Raw genomic sequence first — 15,900 nt, forward strand, 5'->3', positions numbered from 1 at the left:
GAGAGAGAAAGAAAGAAAGAAAGAAACAAACAAACAAACAAACAAACTGGGGTATAGGAAATAATTATCAAGAAAATATCTTTGGCAATTAGTCTAGTAAAGGGGCTTTAATATACACTTCTTAGAAGGATTTTCATTAACATCAAACTTCTTTTGTGTTCTTGTTTTTCTCAATATTGACTATTTAAAATGTGAAATGAAATTTAAATTAATATTGAAAGAAATTAAGAAAAATATTGTGCTAATGATAGCCTCAAGAAAAGAGAAATATAGATCAAATTTTCCTAGTCTGTGAATGGTAATAAAACACAGAAGAACCAAGTTTTGATCTTTCCTTTCTGTTGGATCATAGCATGGATTTCTTGAAATTACGCAAATGAACAGACACCTATTTTAAAGATTGCTTCTATAAAAAATTTGAGAAAATATTTAAATAAAATAAGCAGCAACTCAATTCTCAGATAAAATTCATACATTAACTAATAGAATTTGAATTTACAGTTGAGAGTGAAGAACTGGGTATACGAACTTAAGGTCAATGTACATCCCTTGAACATAGGCCACACTGTTGATGGTTAGTCTGTTCTAGACTTAGTTAATAATGCTGTAAGTTTCAAATATCAAAATTTTGTCTTATCAAGTTTAGAGCCAAACTTATGTATGCATCTCTATATATTAGAACCAGTTCAACGGCGATTACAAACAGGTTTCAGTTGAAGGACTTTTCATCTATGTCCTGACATGAAACATGAGGTGGTGAGACCCAGTTCTCTAAGGTGATTTATACTACTAAAAGTTCAGTTTCCATGACAAGGCTCTTGATTTCTCTCTAACAGCACTATAATCATTTTCAGAAGCTTCATTAACATAACTATTTCATATGTACTGTTTCTGTGAATGCTTATTGTTTATTCAACCATATAGCAGTCCATAGATACAGTCATGTGTTGATTTAGGTGAGATTTTAAAATAGATCACTGGAATAGAAAATTATGTCGGTTTTTAGAGAACATGACAGTGGAGCTGCTTAATTGTGGGTCCATTAGAGTAGATCATTTCTTTCTTTTTTTTTAATCCCTGAAACATAAATCAAGGTTGCTTAATTGAATTTATGTAGCTATCAATAAAGCACTTTAAATTTTGCGTGTCATCACTGTCCCCAATTTTATATAATTTACTGTATTCAGTTTCAAAGTGAAGTTTTCAGAGGCAAAGTATATTGGAATGACAAGGTATGTCTTATGAATTACAGCTTGAATTTCTCGACTTTTAAGGTAATGTTAGGGTTTGTAGAGCAGAAGACAGATGATTTTTCTAGTCAGAAATAAAATAATATTTTTTGGAATATAATAGTAACAGTCAAATCTTATAATTCACCTATTTCATTTTTAAGTTATTTCTAAATATTTAATTTAAAACATTGTTTCATTGAATATAATATGTGCTTGATATGTACAGTCTTTTAATTGACTAATATGCATATTCTGCTTTCATAAAACATGCCAATTTTAATGTTTTACTAAGAAAGTGCTCTCCTGACTCCATCAACCAGAAACTCTTAATTTAGACACCGTTTAATAGGTTTCAGATAGTCACGTTCAAATAAGCACATTTTAATGGTCACAAAAATTGACATATGCATCATTAAAATGTTTCTGCTGGCAACAGACACAGTGTAAGAACACACCAATAAGCAAAACAGAATCCATCTGCCAAGGGCAAAGTTTAAAAAACCCTCTTCCTTTTCTATTGGGTCATTAGAACTTGGTTTAGTTTGTCCCCACTATCACTTCTCTCTGTGAATCTTCTTCAAAGCCTTAGATTCTAAGCAAATAGCAGGGACATTTTGTCTTATGCTCTCTGCCTATATTTTAATGTATCCAGGGGATTTTTTTTAATCTCTCACCATACTTTAGAAAGGTGAAACATCACAAGTGACCATCACTCTTTGGGACAGATACACACTGAACATGTAAATGTGAGGATGTCAATGCAAACACACAGACACAAGAGTACATCTCTCAAAGGAATTATTTTTAATTTATTAATCTCGTTTTCATTCTATGATATTTGAAATATAGGGATCATTGTCATCATTATATCTTGTTATTTTCTTAATTTCTTTAAGAATACTATACTAAAAAGCTTTTCTTTCTTTTTTTTTTATTACAAAATTTCTGTCCTATAGTATATTCAGTCACTTAAGGCCTAGTTTTTAAAAATTTTCTCTTCCACATTATCAGTTGATTACACTGTTGTTGTAGGTGCATTATTAATACTTGTGACGGTTTGTTTATTTAAGATGGGATTTCCTTGTAGAGACCTGGCTGTCCTGGAATTAGCTCTGTAGACCAGGCTGGCATCAAATTTACAGATTTCTACATGCCTCTGCCTCCTGAGTGCTGGGATTAAACACATGTGACACCACTACCGGCTCTATATTTGTTACTTTAACTTCATTTTTCAAAATCAGAAATTTGTATTAAGATTTTTATTATTAACTCAGTTTTAATCTGTAGCCTTTAATGTGACACAGAAAATAGACTGGTGACCATGTGTATCTCCAGAAGAGCATTATGGTACCGTCCTAGTCTTCTGCAAATGACAACAGGTAACTCTGGATGATGCTGTGCAGAACACACAACAGGACCAGAGTAGAATGAGGTGGAAAGTGTTTGCTCTTCCCATGTGATTAAATACCTCCTGGGAATTCCTTCATGGAATGTGCATGTGAGAAGCAGAGAATCTGTCCATTAGCACTGTTGAGAGCAAACCTGGCTTGTCTCACACACTTCAAACTGCGCTGAAGGGGTGAATTTGACATTTATTTAATATCATGTAATCCTGGTTACCTCAGTTTTAAAAATTTGATAAATCAGTCTTCTTTTTATAAATTTTCACAACTTAGCAGATATATTCAAATTAGTAAAAATAGGGCACCATTACCTAGAAAAGAGATTTATACTAAAAGTAAAATATTTTGAAGTTTGAAAACTCTAATTACATCTTATACCACATCACACAGCATTGATGAATAAATAATCATACTTGAATTTTCTAAATTGTCTTCCTTTTTATAAACTCATGCTTCCTGAGGAAGATACACATCCTATCTTCTTGATTCTTTTCATTTTGAAACGGTCTCAGATGAACAAGGTACATACACTGGGGTGAAAGGGAAAATTCAATATCTACAGATCACCAACGTACAAGACACCTCTATGTGGAGGTAAAAAGATGCCTCCTAATATTATGAATTGATAATAATTTATAAATATGATGGGGCTATAAAAAACCTAGCAAACCTAAATAATATGGAAGAAATTAAAATACATGGAACTGAAATAAAGTAAATGAAATTTTAAAGAAGTATAGCTGTCAAAGTAAGTCAGTAGGGAAAAACAAAAATAAAAAACAAAAACAAAAACCAAGAAAACAAAAAACAAAATAAAACAACAAAAAAAACCAAAAACCCCAAACCACCTTCATAGGATAATCAAGAAAGACAAGGTAAGACCTGTGAGCTGGTTCCCACAGGCTTTATTTGTGAATAAATATGTGCTGTTAGGTCGTTTATTGGCCATGTGCGATGATGACCATTTATCATTCTCATGTCTGGTTTCCCTCTTTATCTCAGTGACCACGTGGTCAGTTAACAGAAGAATTAATTAGAATCTGTGAAACGTTAGAAAATGGAGTATATACTTTTTAAAATCACCAATAATTAAATCATGTGCATTCCTTTGGCAAACAATGATCAGATATAATTGAATCATAATTATATTTAGATAAAATTGTCATAAATTTTACTTTTTCTACAATGAGATAGTCTTTTCCTCATTTGTTGCATTTACTTCAATCTGATCAACTGCTTATATAAAGTCATGCTTCTATAGATTAAAAGTAATAAACTAAAGACACACAAAGACTATTTCATTTTGAAATTCTTAAATTTTCATATTTCTTATCAAAAGTGAGGTAATCTGAAACATTTTAAATATTATCACTGTCACTTTAATATGTGTCTTTAACTTAAATATAGGTGGCATTTCAGATTTGATGGGCAATATGTTTTACTTTCATTGTTACGAAGAAAACAATGAGAGAAACATAATGATTATCAATTCTGAAATACCACTTTCATATCCTACAAAATGTTAAATATTAAATGATACTTCAATGTTAAAAAATATATGAAGATATTTGAAAATTGGTAGGTAATATAGATTTCAAATTTAGTAATTTTTAAACACTAAAATATAGGCTACCACAGATCCCCTAAAAATAATTAAGAAACATGAATAAAATGTTTTCAAACTGGCATGTATTTCTAATAGTAAAATACTAATATTAAAACTATTCATAAGCATAGAGTTTTATTAGAAAATCAATATATACTTCAATGCATATTACCAAGCCAGACAAGGAAAAATGACAAAAACAAAACAAAACAACAACAAAAATTTCCTTCTGAACAAGGAACAAAGGACATGGGCCATAGAATCAACTGAAAATGGTTCAAGTAGCAGGTTCACAGATGTCAGGGAGCCTGTAGCGATTTGACCTATTTCATCTGCATACATTTCCTGGATTTGTAGCTTGGTGTTCTAGGGTTCCTCACAGTGGGAACAGGAGCTGGCTCTGACCCTTTGGCCTGCCTTTGGGACGCTTTCCTCCTACTCGGTTGCCTCATCCAGCCTTGACGTCGAATATATGCCTGGAAGTATTGTGGCTTGCTTGCTATATTTGGTTGATTTCCCCCAAAGGCCTAATATTTTCTGAGGGATATGAATTGAGGAATGGATCCAGTGAAAATGAAACATGTTGGGGAAGAGACTAGCCAAAGGGGAGAGAGGAGAAAGTGCAGTCAGTCAGGATGTAATATATGAGAGAAGTATTAATAAAACCAAACAAAAGCCCAAGTATACCAAGCTACATAACCACACCATATCAGTCTTTGTGAGTCCCGATGAACCCTGATTAATTTATTCTGTGGACCATTTTCTTATAGTATCCTTGACCCCTTCGGTTCCTACAGTCTTTCCTCCTCTTCTTCTGAAAAATTCCTGAGCTTCAACTAATATGTAGGTCTAGGTTTCTTCATCTACTCCTATCAGTTGTTGGTTCATCCTCTTTGTAATGAGGATGATGCTAGACTCTGTCATGGACAGGCTCCCTCTTGTGGTATGGGTCTGAAGCTAAACCAGTCATTGGTTGGCCACTTCTACAATTTCTGTCAGTCACCTTTACCCCAGCTCATCTTGCAAGCAGGATAAATTGTAGGTTGAAAATTTTGTGGCTGGGTTGGTGTCCCTATTCATCCATTGGCAGCCTTTTCTGGAAAGGAGATGGCACATTCAGGCTCCAAATCTCCCATTAGGAGGAATATTTTCTAGGAAAACCGTCCTTGATTCCACGGAGTTTCTATTGCACAACTGGTACTTTTGGAAACGAGACTGGGGTGTTAAATCTCCTGCAATGATTATTCTAGATGCTAGTGAGCCACTCTTTGGACGATAGGAACTAAAGCCAGACTTTCTACAAGAGCAGCAAATTCTCACTTACAAACTGTCTCTCTAGTCCCAATTTAACTGATTTAAAAATATATAAATTTATCATTGGAAATTTGTTACTAATAAAATTAATTAAGTCGTATATCTGTTGCTATTGACATTACAATTAAAACTTACTATTAAGAAGATTACAATTTTGAAACCCTTAAAATAGTGGGGAACAACATTAATCATATTGACCAGAAAAAGATTACTTGCTAAGTTGAAATAATAAATAATTTACCTTAACTCTTGATATTAGTATAATATCCATAAACTATACTTAAATCTTTCTTATATTTTGTAAATTTATTCATTATAATAAATTTCCTTTTCTCTACAATTTTGAAATTAATTGAGATAAATTATTGTTGGAAATGTATAATTTGTACTAGAAAAAAAAACATTAAGAAGAACTGTATTTATCCATCTTTCTATTCTATTTGCTCTCCCCAAGCTTTTGCCCTTCTAAACTTACTTCAAGGGTATATTACGCTATCTCTAAGTGCAGATACAGTTATACACATGGATATTCTATATAGAAAGGAAAATTTTGTTACCAAAATTCCTCTTCACATTATTCTGAAGTCATAAGTTAAAAGAGGCCATTGATTTGACAAAGAATAAGGAGATATATGTGTGTGAGTTTGGATGGGTGAGAGGGAGGAGGAAAATGATGTAGCTATAACCTCAAAAAAATTAAATATATATCTTAAATAAAATAAAATCAATAGTAAAAATAAGAGTGATGTTCAAATATATATTTACATGACTCATAAATGAGACCATGTATTCCTATTATAAAAATGTATAGTCATGTGCTGATTTACATAACTCTAAACTTTTATAATTTCATCATAGATTGAGAAGCTAGGTTTCTTAGTTTAATGCTTCATAATTTAAACACTTTTCACCTGATGATTTTTCCCAAACCATATATTGTTTTAGTTTCTGTGATTATTAATAATCCATTTTAACTTAAAATGATTTAGAATCTCTAGAAGAGACCAAGTAGGGTTTGCAATGGCCTTTACAGAGATGTAACTGAGAAAAAAGTCCCTGAATATGGCCAGCACTATCCAGAGAGCAATGCCTCCAGATGATAGAAAAGGGAAAGCAAGCTGAGAAGTGAGCCGTTCACTTCTCTCTGCCTCTTTTCTGTGGATTCATTATGAGTAGGTGCTGTATGCTCTATTGCTAAGCCTTCCCCAAGATGATGTTCTCAAACTGTGTGTGTTTCTCTTTTCACAGACCTTCCTGTTCTGTATTTGTGGACAGATTTCCAAATATCTTTTCTCCTCTCCCATACCATATAATTTAATTTTAAAAACTCTCTGTACCTTTCTTAGGTTGGGTCCTGAATTAGCATTCTGGTTATCTCATTATAGAAAGACGGATCATGGGGAAAATGAAAGAAAGAAATGTCTCTTAGCTTCTTGTCTGAACACACAGGCTGCCTTAGGCTCTCACATTTATGAAATTTGATTTGGGAGGAGTTGGAAGTTCAACATGTCAATCTGTATTCCAAATTCCATTTGAAGTCACTTTGTGTGCCTGGCTGTATTCAAATGCATGCACGTCTTTTTCTTTAGATTCACGATGGGAAGGATTAAAGGTATAAGCAACATCTGTTCTAATTAATACTAAATTTGAAGTCAGGTGATGAATCTGATCCTTTAATTCCTTTGATATTGAAAAAATGTGTAATATTTTTTATACTAAAACACACAAATAAATTGAAAACTTTAATGTTTGTCAAATGATATCACAATAGCTGATATTCTAGTTATCAAAAAAAAAAATCTTGTAAACCTACTATCATCATTTGATGAAAAGACATATAGAAATAAATCAGTAAATTAAATATTCCCATGAATCTTCATATTAAAAATGTTAAAGTAGTCAATATTGTTTTGATAATATAATTATTTGATTATATAATTATTTGATAATAATTAAAAAAATAAAGCAAAACTATGTTTTGAATTTAAGGTCCACTCCATGAGATGCAAGCCATACCTGGTACTGCTAATGTGGACAAGAGCCTGATACTTGTTCAGTCATAATCTCAGGAGGAAATTTAACACTGTAAGCATGATAAAGGAACACAGCAACAGAATGATGTCTAAGGACAGACTGTTTTATGTGTAGATCAGCAAATCGCTCAAACCTCATCGTCCTTTTTCATTAGATTGGGGTTATTCCAAATCCACAGAGACGTACAACTGGACAATATGCAGAGAGGAAATTTGGAGCACTCAGTCTAAATGGAATGTTTAATCAATCTCCACTCCACAGGCCCAGTCCTCTGTGCTAAAGTGGAGGCAGAAAGAATGTGAGAGCCAGAGGTGATAGGTGACTCCCAGGAAACAGCACCTTCCAGGAAAATAAAGGGTTAATGCACACAGAGCTCACAGATACTATGGCAAAATGCACAAGACCTACACAGATTCTAGAGACAGAGGAGCCCCAATGCTGAGAGGGGTGGTGGCTATGGGGTCCCACCCTAATCAAGAAGATTTTATTTGTAAATGATGCCTGATGGCAAAGCAAATCTCCAATGATATCTCACTAAGCATATCAACCACACTTCAAGGCCTGCCCCACGCCCAGAAGTAGTTGGTCAACAAAAATTAAAATTGGGTGTCATTTTTGTTTCTTTGTGTGTGGGGGGGGGGGAGGAGTGTTTGGAATTTTTGTCTTGTGGTTTTGTTTGCTTCCTTTTGTTTTTATTTTGAGAAAGAGTGTTGCTGTAAATCTCTCCAACCCAAATATGCCCCGGCAATGAAATCACAACACAGTTAATATGATTACATTCTGTGCGCATAGATTGGGCAGGCCTACCGCTATACTACCATCTTCCACAGCTCATGAGACCCTTTAGAACTTGTGGTTTCTCCAGGCCACGGGCTTCTGCTCTTTTCTTCTTCTTCTTCTTCTTCTTCTTCTTCTTCTTCTTCTTCTTCTTCTTCTTCTTCTTCTTCTTCTTCTTCTTTCTCCTCTGCATCCTCTCCCTCTTCCATTTTCTCCTTCTTCTCTCCCCTCACCTTCTGCTCCTCCTTTCCTTTTATCTGCCTAATCATCAACTCTCCTTTATTTTACAAATTAAGGTGGGAATCAGGTTTACAGGAAATTACCTGAGTGCTGACTCATTCCTTGGTCACAGCCACTCACAGGAGAACAGAATTAACAACAAATATAATTAGCCCCAGGGCTATTGACAACAAAGAGGGCATGAAATGGGTGTGTAGGAAGGTGGATAGGATTATGGTCAATATATATGAAAATTATTTTTAAAAACCAAATATTAAAAGAACCTATGTGTTCACGTAACAGAAGCACGCAAGTATTCACTGCCCATTTCAGATATAGAAACTTTATCTCGATAAAAGTATTCATATTTATAGTAAACAGTTGAGCCATAGTTTTTGCTTTCTTGATTTTTTGCATTTAGCATGTAGCAATAGAAATGGATCATCACTGTCTTCTCATTTAAAAACAGACCCATATAAGTTACCTTTTCAAAATGAAACATCTTGGAATGTATTTCTCATCCCACCTTTAAAAAAAAAAGACTCACTGAATATGGCAGCAATTTATTTATTTCAGGCTTTTTCTTTCTCAAGAACTAAAATGATAGGAGATTTTAGTACTTCCTTCAAAAATGAAATTGCTTGCTAAATTACTTTCTAGGCACTAAGTCAAAAGTCTTTTAGATATAAATTATGTGAAAACTATGAGCTTTCCTGAAAATCAAATGACAGCTATAAGTAGTTTCTTGAAAGAAGCCTTATAATGAATACAGGAGAGTGAATTCTAAAGAATTTGTTTGTCATGTTTGACTAAGCAGCGTAGTATTCTGCAAACATGTGTTTGAGTGACAGTTCACTTGTTGAAACACATTAAGACTCAAAGAATATCTTTGATATTATCATATTTGTTAATGATTGAATAGTTTTGCCTATTGTAACACTGAATATTTGTTTAATAAAATATATTGATTATGTAATGTTTGCATATTTCTGTAAACCTGTATAGCTTTTAACCCATGCATCAGATTGATATAATTCAATTTATGAATGTAAGTTTCTTGGAAATGAAAGAGTCTTTAAAAGAGCACTCTCAATAGTTAAATTTTGGTCCCCAAAATACTGGATTATGGGTTAGTCATTGAGGAATTTAAAGTCTATAAGGCTCAGTGACACATTTAATTTCCCATTTAGTTACTTTTGGAAACAAAAAGAGGAAGAAAAAAATGTCAATCAAAGTAGAAACCCAAGGGCAAAAAATGAAAAATAAATAGAAAAATGAAATTGTTTCTATTCTGATGAAAAATTCACTTGTTAAATATCAACAATTCTAATTTATATCTTTAAAAATAAAATTGGTTTAATTTCTTTCATTTTATTTTACTGTGCTTTGATGGGTACTGGGAAGCATGTATTTATTAATTAGACTCTATGTTTGATCCAGCTCTGGTTCTCATTGTTTTCACATGAGCTGGAATGAAAACTTCATCCCAAGATGCCACCTTAGACAAGGAAAAACACCATGGAGAAACCCTGTCTGCGTTACTGTGGACGCAGTATGCAAAAGGCACATTCCTGTACCCTTACAGTGAAAGAACTGTGACAGAGCAAAGGAGACAAGTGTGATGCAGAACCAGGCCACTGCACTCAGAACACCATGGTATGCTCAATAGCAGAACAAGTGCGGAGGTAAGAGATGCAACAGGTTCACAGTGCTTGGAGTATCCTCAAGGAGTGACAGTGGGCTGTCTGTGCTCATTATCCTTCCCACGTCCTGGGAAACTCGCTTCTGCATCCTGCTTCAATATCTCATAGAAGTTGTTCAGTAAATGGAGGGTTATTAGAAGCAAGAGGTGTCTAAAGCAGGAAAGAGATGATGACAGAAAGTACCACTGTTTGCTAAGGACTAGAAGGAACCTCCTGAACCCAGGGGAAGGCGTCCTACATCTCCCTCTTGCACTACCTGGGTGCATTGAAGCCCACAAATGCTTTTGGTCACAAGGGCAATGGCTTTAATTATTTTCAAGAGGTGAGCTGAAATGAGATTCCTTGGAGTCTTATGGTAAGATTAAGGATTCCCCTCTCAAATTTAATCCATATTCAAATGAACTGAAGATAGTTTAAACTACAAATACTTATTCGGTCTATCTTGGACTTAGCCTGAGTTCCAATATCTTTGACAAACACAATTTCAAATAATGTCAGTATTCCTTGAACTTCACTGGGAAAAAGTAAATATTTTATTAACAATCAGTTGAACATACGCAGACAATAGATGGCCTAATAGCAGACTATGATCAAAATCAGAAAAGTAGAAGCATCTTCAAGGTTTTATTACACTTACAGTATTTCTTTAGATGATGAACCTTCTATAACATTTAACTGTCAGACAATACTTGAAGTGCTGGAGATCAGCATTCACTGGCAGTTAACTTGTTTAATGAATAATGAATTTGTATCTATTTATTTATTTATTTATTTATTTATTTATTTATGTTAGACTTGATACTCAATGTACATTTATTTCTTTTTCTCTTTCTTTTTTTCTTTCTTTGTTTCTTTCTTTTGTATGGCTTTCTTGCTATTTATTTTTTTTTATTAGATATTTTCTTCATATACATTTCAAATGCTATCCCGAAAGTTCCCTATTTCCTCCCCCCGCCCTGCTCCCCTACCCACCCACTCACATTTCTTGGCCCTGGCATTCCCCTGTACTGGGGCATATAAAGTTTGCAATACCAAGGGGCCTCTCTTCCCAGTGATGGCCAACTAGGCCATCTTCTGCTACATATGCAACTGGAGACACAAGCTCTGAGGGTACTGGTTAGTTCATATTGTTGTTCCACCTATAGGGTTGCAGACCCCTTTCAACTCCTTGGGTGCTTTCTCTAGCTCCTCCATTGGAGGCGCTGTGTTCCATCTTGAATTTGTATGTATTGTCTTTGGCACTTATTTTAATCAACATTTGAGCAAACATACTCACAGGTGCTTACAACCAATGAATGAGTAGATGTGGAAAAAAGTTGTGCATGTTAATTTGTTATGTTTTTCAATTATTTTTACTTTTTAAATTTAATTTTACCTTTTCATGTATTCCTTTCTGCTTCTTCTGAGTCCCTTTAGCCAGTATTTCTTCTGTTTCATCCTGAAGAATTTTTTAACATACTGATATAATGAAATAAGAATGATTATATTCATATCTGTACATATATGTATGCTCATTCTGTGGCGATTTTATACAAAACTGCTTATGAACTTTGAATATATTGCCAAAAGAATCTTAGACTTCAATGCATCCTTCCTCTTGCAGACTTTCAGTGGTTTAAAAAAAATGCTGAGCATGGGTAACGTTTTCCACGGTTGAAAGGCCTCGTTTTGTCCAATCATTTGTAATGTTTTCTGACATGAGCTATATTCAATTAAAATATTTTCCACGTTGGTTTTTATTATTTTAATATTTGTTGTATTAACTCTAAGATAAAAAACGAACTTAAAATAATACTATGCTAATTTATTATACTTTATGGTAAAAAAAATGTAACTGCATTTAACTGTTTTCTTCCTGGACAATCATGGGAAATAAATAATCACTTAGCTTCCATAACGATAGAAATATTCAAATTAAATGTTTTTGATTAAGTTTATATGATGAACAGACATGTTTCCTAAGTTACCTTCCCTTGCTAAACCTATACTAAGTTAAAATCTATTGATAACAAGGCTGGAAACAGAACTTACTGTTTCTGTTCTTCTATGTTTTCAACATACTTGTCAGGCGGCTCAAAATGTCAATTACTCCAGCCAATATAACATTTGTTTCTGGACATATGTAGGCACATATGCATACCCACACACAGACACATGATAACAGATAACTAATATTAATCTTAGATTTCTATTACTTAAAGAATCAACAAGCTTTATGATTCTCTTAATTATCTGTGACCTTGAAAGAGGAGGCAAGTGTATGACAAGCAGATTTAAAATTTTCTGATCAATTTTCCTTATTTTCTGCAGCATATTTGTATGTAGTTAGTACTTCTAAAGAATAAAAATACATATAGGATGTTACTCCCATTATTATTTCTTACACTACTACAAATTTTATCATGTTTTCCATCTTTCTCTACTCCATCACATAACAATTTGTTCTGATATAGAGAAGACTGTAGGGGAAATAGTGATGTTAACAACACTCAATCTAAACAAGAAACAGAAAATTGTTTTCCACCGCTGGCAGGGGCATATTTTTGTCAAGAAACACATGACTTTGGAAGTATATTTTTCACCATTTGAATTCACATGTATTACAAGCCATGGCTGGTATTTGGTTTGTTAATAAATCTTGAAACTTAAAAGTATATCTTGGTTCTTGAACACAAAATTGTTTAAAAAATGTGGTGATTTACCTAGAGTTTGGCAGTTTGAAATCAGATCCCTCTCTGTCTCTGTGTCTCTGTGTCTCTCTCTCTCTCTCTGTCTCTCTTTCTCTCTCTCTCTCTTACACACATACAGAGGGGGGAAGGGAGGGAAGGTGGGTGAGAGAGAGGGAAAAAAATGCCCCTAAAATGAGTATCTAAATGTGTTACTCGTCCTAAAACTGAGCAGATAGAAGAGGCATTATCACATAATATATTTATTTATATGGAAACATTTACTTTTTCCTTCTCACTTCCTTGAGACATAGTAAAGTTAACTATGATACAGAGAAATGCAAATGGTAAAAACATGACAATTAGGCCTGCAGAAAAATAACAGGGACGAGTTCTTAGTGTGACAGCTTACAAGTGACAGAGTCATGGCAACAACTGGGTATAATTGGTAGGACGTACCCAGATGAACATCAAATAAAACCTGCATTCTTTGCCAACCCAACTGCTGAAAGGTTTATGAGAGATCCAAAATCTGGTGGTGCACGCCTTTAATCCCAGAACATGGGAGGCAGAGGCAGGAGGATTTCTGAGTTCGAGGCCAGCCTGGTCTACAGAGTGAGTTCCAGGACAGCCAGGACTGTACAGAAAAACTTTGTCTCAAAAAAACAAAAACAACAACAACAACAACAACCCCCCCCCAAAAAAAAACAGTATCTCAGTTCCACTTGGATTTCTTTCAAGTAACTTTGAAATAGTAAGTGTATATGCTGTTAGAATCCCTTAAAATTACTTAAATTTATAAATATATTAATGTATTGATTATATATAACTAGGTTACATAGTTAATAAGTATATGTATAATATATATATATATATATATATTTGTTTGGGTATGTATATTGCCTAGCAGTAACCTCTAATAAATTCTTTATGACATCTCTTGCTTTCAACTGTTCTACAAACTTATTGTTTCCTTACTTTCTATCTTTTGTTTATTTCTATCTTTTGTTTATTACCTCATAAATCCACTTATTTGCTCAATAAAAATAGGCAATAATATTTAAAACCTTTCACTGTTTTGTATGCAATATTGTAAAACTTTTTTCCGTACCTGAGACATAGCAAATGTCAGCATTTCTCGTCAATGTCTTTGTCTTCTAGACAGATTCTAGCTATTGTCTACACCTTGACTCCAGTGCTAATATCTGTGTTTGATTGTCTTTGGCTCTAAGATCTTCCTGTCTTATTTTAAGACATTCTTGAAAAGACATACTTCTGGGGGTTTTCCACTGACTATGTAACTACAGCTTCCACCATTAGCCAGTGTTCCCCTTCACCTATTACAAATCAATTATATATGAGCCATTCTTTGATTAAATATTTGTCTTCTTTCTCGTTATGTAGTTCACTTGATATTCATCACAATCACAAAGTTTCTGGGCCTAGCAGATCCTTCAAAAAAAATTGACTGTTTGTGGGCTTATTTGTATTTAAAGCAAGATTATAACGTATACCTAACTTGATGAGACTCTAGTAATGTTTTCAGTATAGATTCTGGTGAAACTCAGAAATAATACAAAAACAATGGGTCTTGATGGAAATGATACAAAGATAGTACCAAAAATGAAGTTTTAAGTCGGGTGTGGTGGTGCACACCTTTAATCCCAGCACTTGGGAGGCCCAGGCAGGCGGATTTCTGAGTTTGAGGCCAGCCTGTTCTACAAAGTGAGTTCCAGGACAGCCAGGGATACACAGAGAAACCCTGTCTCAAAATAGTCCCCCCCACACACACACACAAAAATGAAGTTTTAAAACAAAATAAAAATATGTTTTTAAGGGGTCAGTTATCTGTTTTAACAGTATATAGAGATTAAGGTTCAGAATATAAATTCTATTTCTGTGTTTGCAAGTGTTTATAGAGGATTTAACCTACTAATAAACTAAGGTTAAATACAAAATGTAGGATAAGTTCTATACCTTTGGAATTTAAGGATGTACGATTGATCATAAAGTAGTTAGAAGGGAAACATCAAATCCCCACCCCAAAATTATTAGGATACATTATTCTACATTAAGATTCAATGCAATCCAAAATAATCAAACAAATAAAAGTGACTAGAAATTGATTATTGAGAATAAGATTAACCATTACATATCAAGATGCCTTTCTTCCAGAGCCCCTTAATGTGTGTCAGACTCAACCTCTCAAATAAAAGACCAATTAAATGGAATGATTTATAGTCAAATGTTATTAAGCACAGACGGAAAGAAGCTGTTTGGTATAGCAGTTCTGTGAAATGGAATGGCAAAAACTTTTTATATTGGACTATTTAAATCTTTAAAATATAAGTAACTGTCAGAACGCATGGAAGAAGCACTGTAAGATATTACCCAGTGACAGGAAATAAATTTTCAACAGTAGAAGTTGAAGCTAATGTCTCCAGCTTTACAGTAGTGACCTATTATGGTCCCCAAACAAACAGAGAAAAATTTGAACTAAACAAACCTATACTGGAAGGTGTTAATGTTTATATTTCTTGTCATGATTAATTTTTATAAATATATTGTCTGTTTTGTTGCACATAGATACAATTGTATCTATTCAATCATTAGGGGTAATCAATCTTATGAAGCATTTGAAAGGAAAATATTCAGAAAATCAGAAAGGCAGGGAGAAAATGATTGAGAGAGGAAAATTAGGGTGGCTGAAAGGGAGGTGGGTGGAACTGAATATGTTTAAAATAAGAATTAAAAGCGTTGGCAGGTTTCTTGAGAACAGATTCCAGAAAAATTCAGAAAATTAATGATATCTTACAAAAGTAGATGTGAGTTGACTCAGCAAAAGAACAGATCTATTTTTTAATTATGGTACCTTCTGCGAAATTAAGCTATGTATTTAAGACAAATTATTATGGATATAAATATTTATATGTAAGACTGGATATT

Source organism: Mus caroli, chromosome 14, assembly GCF_900094665.2.
Source record: "Mus caroli chromosome 14, CAROLI_EIJ_v1.1, whole genome shotgun sequence".
NCBI lineage: Eukaryota > Metazoa > Chordata > Mammalia > Rodentia > Muridae > Mus > Mus caroli.